Here is a 15,193-nt window from a genome sequence, read left to right on the forward strand (position 1 = left end):
AGGTAGTTAGAAATTGCAGAGTTAATTTCCGTTTCCTGAGCTGCAATAAGCTCTATCCCCAAACGCCACCGCGAGCAACACCAAGAAAACCAAAGCGACGGCCAAAGCGTATACCTGCGTTCGACATTTGTGATGAGGGAAACAAGCGCGCAGGGTAAGAATGGTGGACGACCGTGTCGGGTGGTCAGGCCGCCTCCGACCGACCGACGCGACGGGGAAGCGGAGGGTGGGAGAGAACGGGAAGGAAAGAAGGTGGGAAGCGGAGAGAAGCGAAGAGAACGCGGCGAGAGGGTGGACGGGGTAGATAGGTAGGTAGGTAGGTCGGCGACGACGGGGTTGAACGCGACTACGCGAGAGCCGGAGGGGTTATCGATGGTGGATACCAGAGCCCGACCGGGGGTGTGGGCGGCGGGGATTCAAGTGGAAGCTGCGGCCAATCCGAAGGAATCGTCGCCATGGCTACCGGCGCCTGCGTCCACCGGCTTGCACGCAGACTTGCTTGCCGGAATACACACACACACACACACACACACACAGAGCATGTGCACGTATACATACACACGCGGGCACGTCTCGCTCACTAACACGTGCGCGCGAAGCTGTACGCGTGTTGTGCGACGCCAGGATCATCCCCCTCTCGCATACGTACATACGCGTTCTTACCGCCTTCCGGTACCGGCGAAGCCGGGACGCCCAAGACCTATGTGTGGGCGAGTTCCTCCTTTAACCCACTTTCCGCTGCAACTGTTACGAACTTAGCCCTTAGAACATTAACCGCGCTGGTCATATTGGCGACCCAGCTATATCCAAGTCCAATCGCATCTCGCCTTTTCGTTTCCTCGTATCTATCGAATCTATATATTGTTGGCGAAAAAAAATACAAGATTTATAATTTTCGATTACCTTAAATATAGTTGCACCTATTTCATCGAGCTCGTTAAATCTCTATTAATATTACCTACATATATTCTTATTTAATATAAATACATCTCATTCCTTTCGAGAAGAAGTGTCTCGTCTCAAATTCCATGTCGTGTCTTAAGACGAGATTAACGTAAAGGGTGACATCGTTTTACTCGCACATGTGGAACTTTTGTTTAACCCACTTTCGCGCAATGGCAACCAACTTAAAACCACGCGCGCGGTTGCTAACTGTTGCTCCCTCGCGATGAACATCTCGGAGGTTTTTCTCTCACCTTGGTCGTCGTGTGGCCTGTGTCGTCGGGTTTTTTTTCACGGCACCCCCTTTGAGGCGCGCAAAGAACACAAAGAACAAAAGGACGCACTTCAGAGAAGCACCGAGAAAGCACCAGCCGCTTAAACGATGTCGGGCAATTTGCGGAGAACCGTAAGCCTAATTCTTTCGCGCCCCGTTAAGTCGCGCGAGACACGCATCTCTCAAAACGATGCAAAAAGATGCACGTGCAACGCGATTTAAAGTAGCCTCTCTAAAGTAGCGTAAACATTGACGAAACTCGACGCAAATTATACAAATTTCCACGCCTGCAATTATCCTTTTTTACTACACTCAAACACGAATGATCCATTTTGTCTTAATATACCTTGGTTTTTGTCATCGCGTCATTTCTCAAGAGAGCCGAAATTACTTAATGACACATATATGACATTACGCGCGTGCGATACAAGGTCCGGATAACGTCACCCTATCAAATTTCTTTCTCCTTCCTCGTCGTGCTTGAATGAGGTTTTTGTTCCTTTCAGCAGCAAACTCACCTAATGGTTACATAATTGTAATGTTGGCGTTTAGGGCTCGCAAAGTTGTCGGCGTGCGCCCGAGGAGGGAGTGCCCGTTTAACTCGCTTCGAGAGAGAGAGAGAGAGAGAGAGAGAGAGAGAGAGAGAGAGAGAGAGAGAAGGGCCTCACCCCCTAAATCTCTCTTCGACCTGGCATTATGTAATTATATATTCCGTAGAAATGCAAGGGCAGAACGCGAAAGGCTACGCGGGACCTATCCCTTTTTCAGTCTAAAAAGTCGACCGTCTGTAGAACCTGTAATTTTCGTTTTTACGAGAGCAACGCGCTTTCGACGATTGCATTATCGCGTTATTCATCGTTATTGTTCTCGAGCGGCTCGCGTGTTTCTTGAAACGATTTGGAAAATAATCGGTAGCAGTCATAACGCGATATCCGAAAAATTCACATCATAAAAAGTGTAGATGTTTATTTTAAAATATATGTATTTATAAGGAATTTATTAGGAGTTTATATTAGATGTTTATTTTATAAGGAGTTTATTACGAGTTTATAGACATTTAAAATATATGTATTTACGAGGATCGCAAATTGTCTATTATATATATATGTGATATATGATACATTTTGAATATATTTCACGATTTTTATAGGACATATTTAAGGCATTTTTCTATCATTTAATATCGATTTATTAGTCGCAAAATCAATTTGAATAATATATGATAAAAACCATTACCTATATATAGTTAAAAAAAAAACAAAAGTATAACAGTTATACACGAATGTTATATACTATGATTGTCGACATGAGCAATCGTTGGATTGCCGAGTTTAAAAAAAAAAGAATTCTATAAATACTAATAAATTTCCATAAGAAATCTTTGAGAATTCCAGATTTTACAGAAAATGTATATATAAATGCAACTTACGCATTTATAGATTTATTTCGAACATAAGGTTTGATTGAAGTATGCTTGTTCCTTGATTTGATATTTGAAATAGAGAAACATTTTATACAAGATCTCGTAATGCACGGAAAGATCGGTGAGAGAGATGATTACGAAATTGTAAATTGTGGAAAGTCTCGCGCTCGCGGAGGAAGTACTTTTTCCCTCATCGGCAAACAGAAACTTTCGAGCAAGGCCGCCGTTCTTCACTTTCACCTTGTTTCCCCGTTTTCAATCCTTTACATTTCTGAATCCCCGATAAGTTTGTATCTTATTGCATAGGGCGAAAAGTTTGGCCGGACTCGCGCCTCGCCGGAACTTTGCGCAACTATCGGCCGCTTCCGCCGAGAATCGATAAACTGCTATCTAAAGAGAAACAAGCGCGCGAGCAGACGAGATCACAACTCGAGGAATAACTCTTTAACCTTGAACATGCCATCGGCAGATTCGCCGGAGAATTGTTAATGCTCGCGGGAACTTTCGTGGAAAAGTTTTCCGAGTTCATATCAGTCAGAGAGAAAAAGCAAAAATGAACCGCCTTTTTGAGGGTGGGCGCAAACAATTTATTTAATCTGAAGAACCCATTTGCGCGATGGAAGGGAGACGATAAGCAAAGGCACTGATGAACAGGAATAGGATCAAAGGCCACATTCTCGCCGTCGCCTCCGCAATCATTTCCCTCCTCTCTCTTTCTCCTCACCCTCCTAGCTGTCTATTTTCTCCTGTACTTCATATTTCGATCAGCGTTAATCTGTTTCAACCAATGGTGAATACCATTCGTAGATTTTCTTCCTTTAAACGTACCCATACTAATTTCGTATTGTTCAAATGAACAATCAATTACGTGAGAGTACCAGAAACGAGTATAAAAACTGGAATATTCAAAAAATTTTTTTCCATTTTCTCTCTGCGTAATCGACTCATCCGTAGTGTCATAAAAATGAAGAGGACCGAGGAATATAATAAAGAAATAGAATGTTGCATCGACAGCTTGTCCACGTGGAAATTCGTGTGTGTTAAAAACGCACCGAGAAAAGAAAACGTTGAATGCGAAAAGACGACGAGAGAGAGAGAGAGAGAGAGAACGACAAATGGAACAAACGATGCAAAGAAGAGAAATGCCTTTTCTGTTGAACCGTCCTTTTCCTGCGTCGTGCTTTGCCGAGAAAAAGGAAAAGTGCGAGAGGTGCTACTTTGGAAGCACGAAACGTTAGACGAGCGCGTAAAGCGCTTTGCTCGGTTCCTTAAACGCGAGAGAGTTCGGCGCCAAAACGCCCTTTGTTTTATAAACAGCCCAACGTTATACTTGGCTGCGTGCACCATCTACATATACCGGGTATACCCCGCGAAATCTGTCATCTTAATTTCTCCATCAGATGCTTTGATCGATTTACAAAGTCAATTTGTTTCATTAAAAAAATGAAATGCCAACAATTTTTGTGCAAACAAGCACGAAAGTGGGAGGGCTAAAGTTGAAATTAAAAGAAAAAAAAAAAAAAAAAAAAAAAAAAAAAAATTAATAATTACATGCTTAATTTTTACTTAACTGTAATTAAATGAAATTTATTTTTTTAAATTTAATTTATATAAATATAGATTTTTGTTAATTTTCTCGTGAAACAAAACGTTTTTCCTCAATTAAATTTCTCATTTTTAGCTAGACAAATGCGTGCGATTTTGCACGACACCCTGCGTCTTATAGATATATATATATATATATTCACCAGAAAGTAAAGGTCGAGGTCGGCTCTATGCGCTCGAATGACGCCGTTGTGTGCAATCAAGCGACGCCCGCGTGTGCGTTTGATCTGCGAAAATCGCAAACGAGGTTCCGTAGCGCGTAGATTCCGTTTTTGCGCGAAACGAAGGAGCCCGACGACACATACGCGAAAAGGGTTTACCAGGAGGGAAACGGGAAGGAAGGAAGGAAGGGGAATTCAGGGAAAGGGAATGAAAAGGAGACAGGCAAAGCACCTATTCGGCTCGGCTCGACTCGAGTTCACGCAAGCGAAAATGTTCCAAGCGGAGACTTTTTGCGCCGGGACACGACGAATAATGAGCGAAACGTCTCTGTTTAAACGGTGCCTTTGTACAGCGATGCTCTTTCGGTGATTTTTTGGAACGATTTTCATGCTCGCGATGAGAACGAAGGCGTGTGTTACATGTGACAATTAGAAATGTCCATAGTGCCATGTAATTAGTGTGTATACATATGAATAAAAAAAATTAATTAACCTCGAAATCATTTAAACGCATATAAAAACATATCTTACACGTAAATAAACGTTCATATAAATTGCATTACGTAGATAGGTAACGTGTTTTATGATAATGATCGTTTTATTGCGGTTAGATAATCGAGCGAGCTAAAATAAAAGCGCGATAGAAAGATTATATAAAATTGCGAGATTCGACGGGCTCGTTAAATCGAATTTCTCGAGTGCATAACCGTGTCAAAGACCCGGCGGATTATATGCTCTTGCTCTCTTGGTCTCTTTTCTCTCTCTCTCTCTCTCTCTCTCTCTCTCTCTCTCTCTCTCTCTCTCTCTCTCTCTCTGGCTGCCGCTTTGTTTGAGAATTCGTATCGCGTTCGAAAATGAATAATTCGTAATGTTAAATGCCAATATATCCGATACGTGCTCGCTGGACACACACATTGCGGCGGATGTTATTAAAATATTTCAGTCGACTAATGGTTAAATAGCGTGAGCTTGAATTACTTGTCGCGGCCGATCGATGTGCCTCTGGTGTAACGCGTGATCGCCGATTTTATTAGTCGCCGTGTTTCTTTCGCGACCGGCCATGTTTTTCACAAAGAGGATTTATGGCAAGTGTAAATAAAATCACACGTGTAAATCAATTACTTGCAAGTCTATTCTTAATGTCTGTCTTTTGTGAAAAAAAAAGTCAATGTAAAATGCATCGATCGATCCTAGCCGTCTTTTGTAGTCCCGGTTTCAGACGAACTATGTGTGTTTTACGGATTCTTCGTCAAATTACGACTCTTATCACGGAAATATCGACACGCTGGATTTTATATATATATATATATATGTATATATATTTCCTTCGAAACGCGAAGTTTTGGTAGAAATTAACGAGCCTCGCCGTAAACGCAAATATACGGCTGCACGCTCTGGTAATTAGTTCCTAACGCGGATTAAACTGCAATTAGCTCGACGCCAATGCAATTTTGCGAATTAAAACCGGGTTCCCGGCGCGACGCCGTCGACACGCGTAATCTGATGTACTTTCGTTTATCTCGTATCTATGAATCGCCATTTTGTGACTCTTCAAACGAACAAATATGCATTCGGTGCGGTTTTGTAACGGCGCTATGTAATTTCAATGCATAGATCACGCCCGATTCGTTCTCTCTTTCTCTCTCTCTCTCTTCCTCCCTCTCGGTGTATGTATGCATTTTTCTGTCTCTCTCGCTCTTCCCTTCCCCCTCCTTGTTCTCACTGCCCTCTCTCTGTCGTCCTCTCTGCACAAACCGTATTGAGTTTTCGCGGTAACTCGTTTAACTAAGCAGTACGCCGATATTGGTAATCTGCCAATGGCCATTTAAATACCGGGACTGGCCTCCCCCTTTTTTCGCGCGCATTTTCACCGGAAAATGTCATTGTTGACTGCGCCGGCACGTTTAAAAACCAGTCACCGCCAGTATTAAAAGCTACCCTTCCAAGGGGAATTCAATTATCCTTCGACGTTCGCGGATCGGAACTTTGCGATAAACTAAAAAAACTGCGACGCGCTAAACGTTTCACACTCGAGCTATTTTAGGGCGAAAAAAAAAAGATAAGCCCGCTCTGTGTTGACCCAAATCAAAGTGTGAGCAAGCACAGACAGATACAACATTAGATAGAAATTTATATGTATGCGACTGCTTGTAAAGATCTCCGGGTGAAAAATTTTGCAACGTTATTTCATAGATTCAAGCAGTCAATATATTAATATGATGTAATAAGTTAAAAAAAAAGGAAAAAATAATTAAATTCAACAAACTGTTTTGTTTTTAGGTTCTTAACTGAATATTTAAAATAAAAATAAGTATCTACATATTAGAGACTTTCCTTTCCTATTTTAAAATGTATAAATATTGTGATAATATTGTTTTTCAAACTTTTGAGTGAATGGCTCTTTTTTTTTGAAGCAGATGAAAATTGAGAAATTAGTTTCTAAAACTAATCCAATAAAAAGATTATATAATTTGTCACAAAGAAATTTACAAGAAGAAAGTCTTTCAACTTTAAGAACTCTCGATGCAAGTTTAAGTCTATAGCATATAAATGAGCAAAAATTATGTGTTTCTCATGAGTAAATAAAATAAAAAGATCAAGTATATATATCAACTTTTTGATAAAGCGCTTCATTGCGAAGAAAAACAACTTGAAAAATCTATGAATTCATCATAACCTTTTCGATTTTGATAATTATTATATATATTTTATGATAAAACTTGTAACACAAAGAAAGAAGATTTCTGTTACTGCATTATACTACATTTTACGCCACGTTAACGTTGAGTTGCGCGATCGACGAAGCTCACTTAATCCCAGACGAATGAGAATGTCAAATTCAAAGGTCGGAGAGCCCGGCGCCTCGTGGCCACGCACGTGCGTTGACAGTCGCGTGGCCCACCGGTAGCATATTTATCAGTGCCTCGAAGTAGTGTTTAAAAGAGAAACAGAGAGAGAGAGAGAGAGAGAGAGAGAGAGAGAGAGAGAGAGAGAGAGAGAGAGAGAGAGAGAGAAATTTAAAAGAAAAAGAGAGAAAGGCAAATCCCGAGAAAGGGTAGTCGACAAGGATAAAAAGAGGGGAGAGGGATGAGGCGTGAGGATAAAAATGTCGTAACGTGTGGCGGAAAAAGAGACAGCGGGCACAGAAGGTGGGTGAGTTTGGTAGAAATCGAGGGGCGGGAGAGGGAGAGGGGTACGACGACCTGGAGGCCATAGGGGATGGAGTTAGGTCGACGGATGGGTGGATGGTGGTTGGGTGGCTCGGAGGGTGGCTGTCGGCAGGATCAAAGGGCGGTGCTCATTCGAGCTTTCGAGGGACGGTGGCGCTCGGGGGATAGAGGGCGCTACGAGGGAGAACGGGGAGCGAGAGAGAAAGAGAAAGAGAAAGAGAGAGAGAGAGAGAGAGAGAGAGAGAGCAACGGTCCACGCAGGCGGGGAAGGCGGGGGGAAGAAGCGGGGATGCCGTGCTCGGGGTGGCTCGAATGGAGCCGACGGGTTGGAGGGTAGAAGGTGGGTGGCGATGCTACGATGGGTGGAGGCGACAACGAGCAAATCTGATTTTCGCTCCACTTGCTATGCCTCTGCCTCTTCTACCCTCCGTATCCCATCTACCTTCCCCCTATTTTCCTTCCTCCCTCCCCCTCTGACCGTGCGCGTTTTCCTCACGCATAATTCTCGCGATTTATCTTGCACATCCGTTATATCTGTTGGCCTCGTCGTCGCAATTCGACATTTCCTCGACGTTGACATAGTTTGCGCGATCGTCACACAAATTATTGGATGCTCACGTCCTTTAACTGATTCTAACAAACTCGAAAGTTTGTGGGAAACCTTCCGCCGTGACATGACGTTAACGCGTTAACGTTTTATAATCAAATGTATATTCTCTTAACAATTTAATACGAGATCAACACTGTTGTGTACTTTAGAAGCAATTTTGCGAGCCAAACATTTATTTCATAATTTACGTAGTCGTGTAACAAACAGGAAGTTAATAAACGTGAAAAAGTTTGATCATCACGCGTATATGAGTTCTGTAACATATATAATTAAGGATACTAGCGTATTTTTGCTATAATTAATATGGTTCGCACAAAGTGCACTTTAAGTGTATTAACGAATCGCGTTTGCCATTCGATTAAGTCCACGTCAGGTAACTCGCGCTCCAAGAGCTCTTATCGATTCGCGTAACAACCGCTTTAAATCAACATAACGATTTTGCGACATTGAAAAGTTTATGATGCTATATCGTTTTCTTGTCTACGAATACCGGATGTAAACTGGTGCATGTAGGTGCTTTGCGACACTGCATAAGCGATTCGATCGGTGAATAGACAAGTCACTCGGCTATCTCCATAACTCTGTAGCATCTATAACGTGACACTGATATTTTGCGCAACACGATAAAAAGTGATAGATTTAACGATTATGTTAAACTTTGCTAGAAAATATGCGAGTAAAGTATGATAAATAAATAATTTATAAAGTTGTAGCGATATGAAAAGTACGCGTTCTTTCAAACACACTATGACGTTTATATACATTTTTTCATATCCAACATATATTTTTGAAAATATTTGTTATATTTTTTTTACACACGCGCGTTGCAATTTCTTTGCAGAGCAATAACAAACTGTAAATTATACTTCTTTCTATCTTGAAATAATCTGAATCTATTTATTGGAAAGGATTCATCGGATATATTCTCGTTCTACTGTTTTTTTAATAGTATTAAAACAATTTTTTACACGCGCGTACAGTGTACATGTAGTAAGTTCGAGATTGAGTTGGCTCGAGTCAGTTTACAGCATTGCGGAACAATGTCACCATAAAAAAGAAGGAGGAAAAAAGAGTAGCCGAGTATGTACGAAACGAGAATGGCACGATGCTCGTACGATATTTGCGCGACAAAGAGCGAGCATTTCGTAGGCGCTAAAAAGAGGGGGCCTATCAAACACATTGACCGGTAAATTAAACGGTCGGCTGGTGACGTTCAAGGCTTGACATCAAAGTGTGAGAAGTGTTTGGTGCTCATGAATGAGGGAGAAAGAGAGAGAGAGAGAGAGAGAGAGAGAGAGAGAAGATAGAGGCAAGAGAGAGAGAGGGAGAGAGAGAGGGAGGGAGGGAAAGAAGGAAAGAGAGAGAGAGAGAGAGAGGAAACGACGCGCTCCGAAAGAGGGAGATTCGCAAATTTCCTCGGCGAGGAAAAACTTGATTACGAAATTTAGAGGCGAGCGTTAAAAGGATCGTCCCAGCAGAAGAGGGCGGGCCAGCTCCGGCAGATTGTTATACGGCGCGGCTGGAAATGAGGCGCGAACGAAACGTGACATCATCAAGAGAAGTTAATTGCAAACGACGAGATAGTAGATTATAGCGCAAACTAGCTCGACACTTTGTACGCCACGCTTCCTATCCCTCCGTCTTTTCCTCCTCTTTTCTGTTCCTGTATTCCTTGCCTACCTTTGAAAGAGAAAGAGGGACAGAGACAGAGAGAAAGAGAGAAGCAAAAGGGCTTATTTGCTCATCTTTTCTTCGCGAGACGGGTAAAAAAAAACAGAAGAAAAAGTGGTAATTACTTCGAAGTTAAACCGAAAATTGCGAACGTCTACTATGCCAATGTAATGTTAGTCGGAAAAGCCGTTTTTTCAAATTCTGTGTGTGTGTGTGTGTGTGTGTGTGTGTATTCGAAATAGATCTGCGGCGAGTTCCCGCGTTCCACTCCATGAAAATAGAGATTTTCGAGTGAACGAGGTATTTTGTATCGAGTAGAACGCGCACCGCGTGATGTGCAAATTCAATGCCATGAGATCGTAGATTATTCACAAAATGCGTTTAAACAATTTTATAATCACGCCTGTTATCAAAAATCGAGATGGTATTAATCGGTCAATATATACGCGTGTATATGATCTCGATAATATTTTAAAAATATATTTTAGAAAAAAAAAAAAAAATATTATTTTATCAAAAGCTCCACATGATAAGTAATACTTTTTATGACTTTACGCGAAGTATATTAATTTTAAACATTTAAAATTATATAATACGTCTTTTAGACAAGATAAAAAAAAAAAAAAAAAAAAAAAAAAAAAAATTGAACCGCACATTCTAAGATAGATGTTTACATTTTTTGTCAGCAATCTTGAGATCTTTGTCACGAATCACCGTCTTTCTTTCTCTTCGCTTTCTCGAGTGCCACACGTCGATTGTCCGACAACACGGTTAAATACATAATGCAATGCACCGTCATTCAAGCCTCGGCGAGACGACGGGGGAGAGGAAACGGGAGCGCGAGAGGCTCCTTTGATCGGGAGCGTGTAACCGATGTCGCTGATTTTTATCGTCCCGTAACAGATCCATCAAGATCGCCGTTTCCAGGCCACCTGGCGCACACCATCGCCCCGTTATTGCGCGTTTAATAACACGTCATAATAATATGTAATTTCCTACGGATTACCGTCTCCCTCTCCGTTCTTGTATAACCAAACACATTGAAATATACGCATACACAAACGCATCGAATCGCGACAGCTTGATGTCCAGCGACGAGGAGGGAAGAAAAGCAAATGAATGAAAGAAGAAATGAAGAGAAAGAAAGGGGGGAAAAGTGGTGATCAACAGGAGAGCCGATGCTATCGCTGCTCTTTGTGATGAGATCCCGGCACAATGATATATAACGGAGGCTTCGCTCCCGATATGCGTGCAATACCCTGGAAGAGCCCCCTTTTCAAGGACCCTAGGTACGAACACCAGCCGGACCCATTTCGCTAATAAGGCGTTTCCCGATCTCTCTTTCTTTCTTTCTTTATTACGGATCATGAGGGTCAAGCGGAAGAATCGCAGCGTCTTCGATTCGCGCTTTAAAAAAAATCTATCTCACATTGATCTCTCGCACATTTTGATTAAAGAGGGAGTCGATGCGATGGCAAAAACAAAATCTTACGATCTTCCTCGCGCGATGAAGAAGATAAATAAGAGAGTATCCTCGGGAATTAATTCCTGACACTTTTTCGATTAATCTCGGAAATCTTGATATTTGAATACCTAAAATATTTATATTGCTCTGGGAATAACAAAGTTCAACCGTTATTGCCTTATTTCTCAATTTTTTCTCACAATTTTATATTATAAAGCATAGGTATATGTACCGGCTGTTTTAAAATCAACTATATATCTACAGCATTTTAATCGATAAATTTAAATCATTCTAACTCAATCTTACCCCCCTTCCCTCCAGCAAAAATGTTATTGCCGTAAATACCTTTAACGAGTAACATTTTTCATCGCTCTTTCGACCGTTTCCCAGTTTGTTTTTGTCGCCGAGATGGACGGCAACCCGCCGAATTTGGTACGCTCTGTACAGCACGCGACGCGCATGTGACCGTCGGATGATCCGCACACATGTGCGCGCATCGGGTACAGAGAACGATAGCCGATAGCCGGGGCACACTCGTTCTTTAGTCAAACCTCCGCCCCTTTTCAATCGAGAGACTTCAAACGGTGGGAGCGTGGAATCATGATTGGAACGGCCGGCTGCTAAGCAAGGCAGCGGAGAGCTCCCTGGACCCGGTTAGCTCGCACGGCGTGTCCGTGGGGGCCGGGGCGAACCGGGGGCGGTTCTCCACCATCCCCGGGTTTCTCTTCTCCCTCGTCCTTCCGTCCTCTGCCCCTCACCTCCCCCCTGTTCTTCATTGCACCGGGTCCCCCTGGATCGAGCCCCGCTGCCGTCTCCACGACTCAACTCATGATGAAATTCCTAGCATTCAATCGCAGCATCGGCCGCAACTACCAACATAGAGATAGCTAGCTAGCTAGATAGATAGATAGATAGATAGATAGATAGATAGATAGATAGATAGATAGATATAGATAGATAGATGGATAGAGAGAGAGAGAGAGAGAGAGAGAGAGAGAGAGAGAGAGAGAGAGAGAGAAAGAGAGATGGAGAAGAGCGAGAGAATGCCAGGAGAACCGAGAGAGGATACCATCGCGAGGTTCGCGGTGAGAGAGAAAGCTCGGGGCGTGGTGGTGCGGTATAGTGTAGTGTTGTGCGGTGTGCACGGCTATCGCAGCCACCGGGATATATCCTCTGGCAGGCCTGACACGCCACTGCCGTCCCCCGGGACGGCAAAAGCAGCAGCACCACAGAAGCCCCGGGTTCCGTACTCGCTCCACGCACTCTCTCGGTTCGGTTCGCGTCCGAGCGAGCTGCACGCGCTGGAATTCAAATACAGTTGCAGGGGCCGCGGAGGGAGCGAGGGAAAGCCGAAAGGGGATGACGGGGAGAAGGGAGGAGGGCCGGGAGGGGGAGGGAGGGGGCGAGGACGACGCGGGAGTTGCCGGCGGTGGACGGGTTTCCGTCGAGATTGGAAAATACGATCGATCCACCCCGTCGCTTTCGCCCACCCGCCGCTTCGTTCTCCTCCTTCTCTTCTCTTCGTCGTCGTCCCCCTTCGTCCCCCCTCCCTCCCTTCCCCCCTTCTTCTTTTCGTTTCTTTCCGCCGTTATCTATCGCTCGACTTTCCTCGCGGCGATGGAGACGGACGACGAAGAGAAGAGAGACGCGCAAGAACGTGCAACGATGAGAATTTTGCTATAGAATTATACGATAGAATCGTATCGTACACGACCTACGATGTCGCTGATTCAAGATGTTGCGTCGTGAATTTATTATTGAGAAATAGAAAAAGAAATATTATAAAATTTTAGAATATTAGAATAAATAGGATTAACAAGATTGTGCTTTATTTTTTATTCGACGCTATCGCATAATTGTTCAAACTGTCTGATTTGTAAAGGGATATATATTCTTATCGGTCAGCCATTTCTGCGCTGCACGATAAGAAGTATAGCTCCGTACATTCTGCTTACAACTCGATGTAAGTACTGGAATTCACATATAGTAGTAGGCGGGAATGGCGGGCGAGGGTAGGTTTTATAGAGATTGAAAAATGGGGGTGGTGGATTCTCTCGCTATCTATCTATCTATCTTTTCTTGTTCCTTTTTTTGTCATAATTCCATCTCACATTCGCTCGCCACTCGGCGCACCGACGAGAAGCGAAATACAGCTCTCTGTCGCGGTGCCAATATAACTTCGTAATTAATCGCGAATGGAAACTTTATCGGGTGCCGACCTCCAATAGGAGTTAACTCGTCGAACCAGTTAGTTGGCGGAGTACACTCGGAAAAGTCATCTCTATTGCATCCCCGGTTCTTGGCTTTTGACTTTCTAGTCACTTTCACATGGCATTCAATTTTCTCGTTTCACAATTTGCGTCAAATTATATATTCACAATTTTAAATATTATTTCTCGTATTACTTCGAATATTACGCAATAGAGAAAATAATGGGATAAGTAACAAAAATAGGTACGCGGTTATTTCGATTATTTTCCATTTCAAATACTATATATATATATATATATATATATATATATATATATATATATATATATATATATATATATATATTATTTTTTTTTCTCTATTTCACTACCTTTTGTTAATACCAGTATCAGTTGGATTAAAAGTGAAAATTTAAATGCCTAGTACAAATACCGTTAACAAAAATCATCGACGTAGCAGGGATTAATTTCTAATTCGGCAAGATGGACAACGTTATCGCAACTAAGGAAACATTGCGTGTCGCGTTCGTCAAACGACAAACAATTGTTAACATTTGCCGTGTACAATGTTACCTAACGCCGACCCATTGTTCCATCCCGGGTCTCCGCTATCAATCGGGATCGGAGCACGATATAGAGGTGGATACCACGGCCGTATAACGATTAGAGATCAGACGCGCGGCACGGAACCAGCGGCTTGTGCCGGAATTCAAATACAGTCGGCCGCCGAGATTGGAAAATCGGATCGATCCCCCCCCCCTTCCCCTCCCCCTCTTCCCCTTTCCATACTGCCTCATCCACCTCTCCACGTTTCACCCTGTCGTTCTCTCGACCATCTCCTACATCCGGGGATTTTGCCTCCTATTCGCCGCGGCTCCTACTACCACCCGGCTCGCCGCCGCTCTGGTATAAATACCTTCCTATCATATCCCGACACACAGGTCAATATCACACGTCAGTCCGCGGTCTCACCACCGAGGAGAGTCCCATCCACCTCGATGCGTCCCCGTCCAAAGAGAATCCGCTCGCCGCTTTTCATCAGTCCCGGAGGAGAGGGGACAAGGGGACCGCATTGTGGAAAAAGAATTCTCGTTTTATTAGAGAGCACGCTTTGAAGATGTGTCATGAAAAGTCATCGAGAAAATTGCACGCTTAAATTGTACTTGAGCAATCTAAATTTCACAACGCGTCTATATCCCCCGTGAGATCTTCTCGCCGTAATCATTCATTTTCTGTTACCGTGAAAGATTTTAAATCGACTCCGCCGTTTTAACGAAATTTTAGAATTAATATTCTTTCCAACTATGATTCGAAGTACACGGTACCATATAGGTAGGGAAGAGATATTTCTCCAAAAAAGATCCATTAATCCGAACAATAATGGCAAACTTTCTGTCTGAGAAAGTGACAGGATAGGCTCGCGTATTGCAAATCCCCCGTCGCAAGAACAGTTCTCGTCCTGTAGCCTTCACGAGAATGAGATTGCATTTTGCAAAGACCTTACGAGAGAGTACGGGCCTTTAAGGGATGAAAGCTTTCGCGAATTACTACTCGGTATTACATGCGCTCGCGCGTCTACCTCATACATATCCTTGCAATAATTTGAGAGAATGGCACAAATCGCCGCGTACGGTCCTTTACGTAGACATTTTAATTTATTAT

The sequence above is a fragment of the Anoplolepis gracilipes genome, chromosome 17, assembly GCF_047496725.1.
Source record: "Anoplolepis gracilipes chromosome 17, ASM4749672v1, whole genome shotgun sequence".
In the NCBI taxonomy this organism is placed as follows: domain Eukaryota; kingdom Metazoa; phylum Arthropoda; class Insecta; order Hymenoptera; family Formicidae; genus Anoplolepis; species Anoplolepis gracilipes.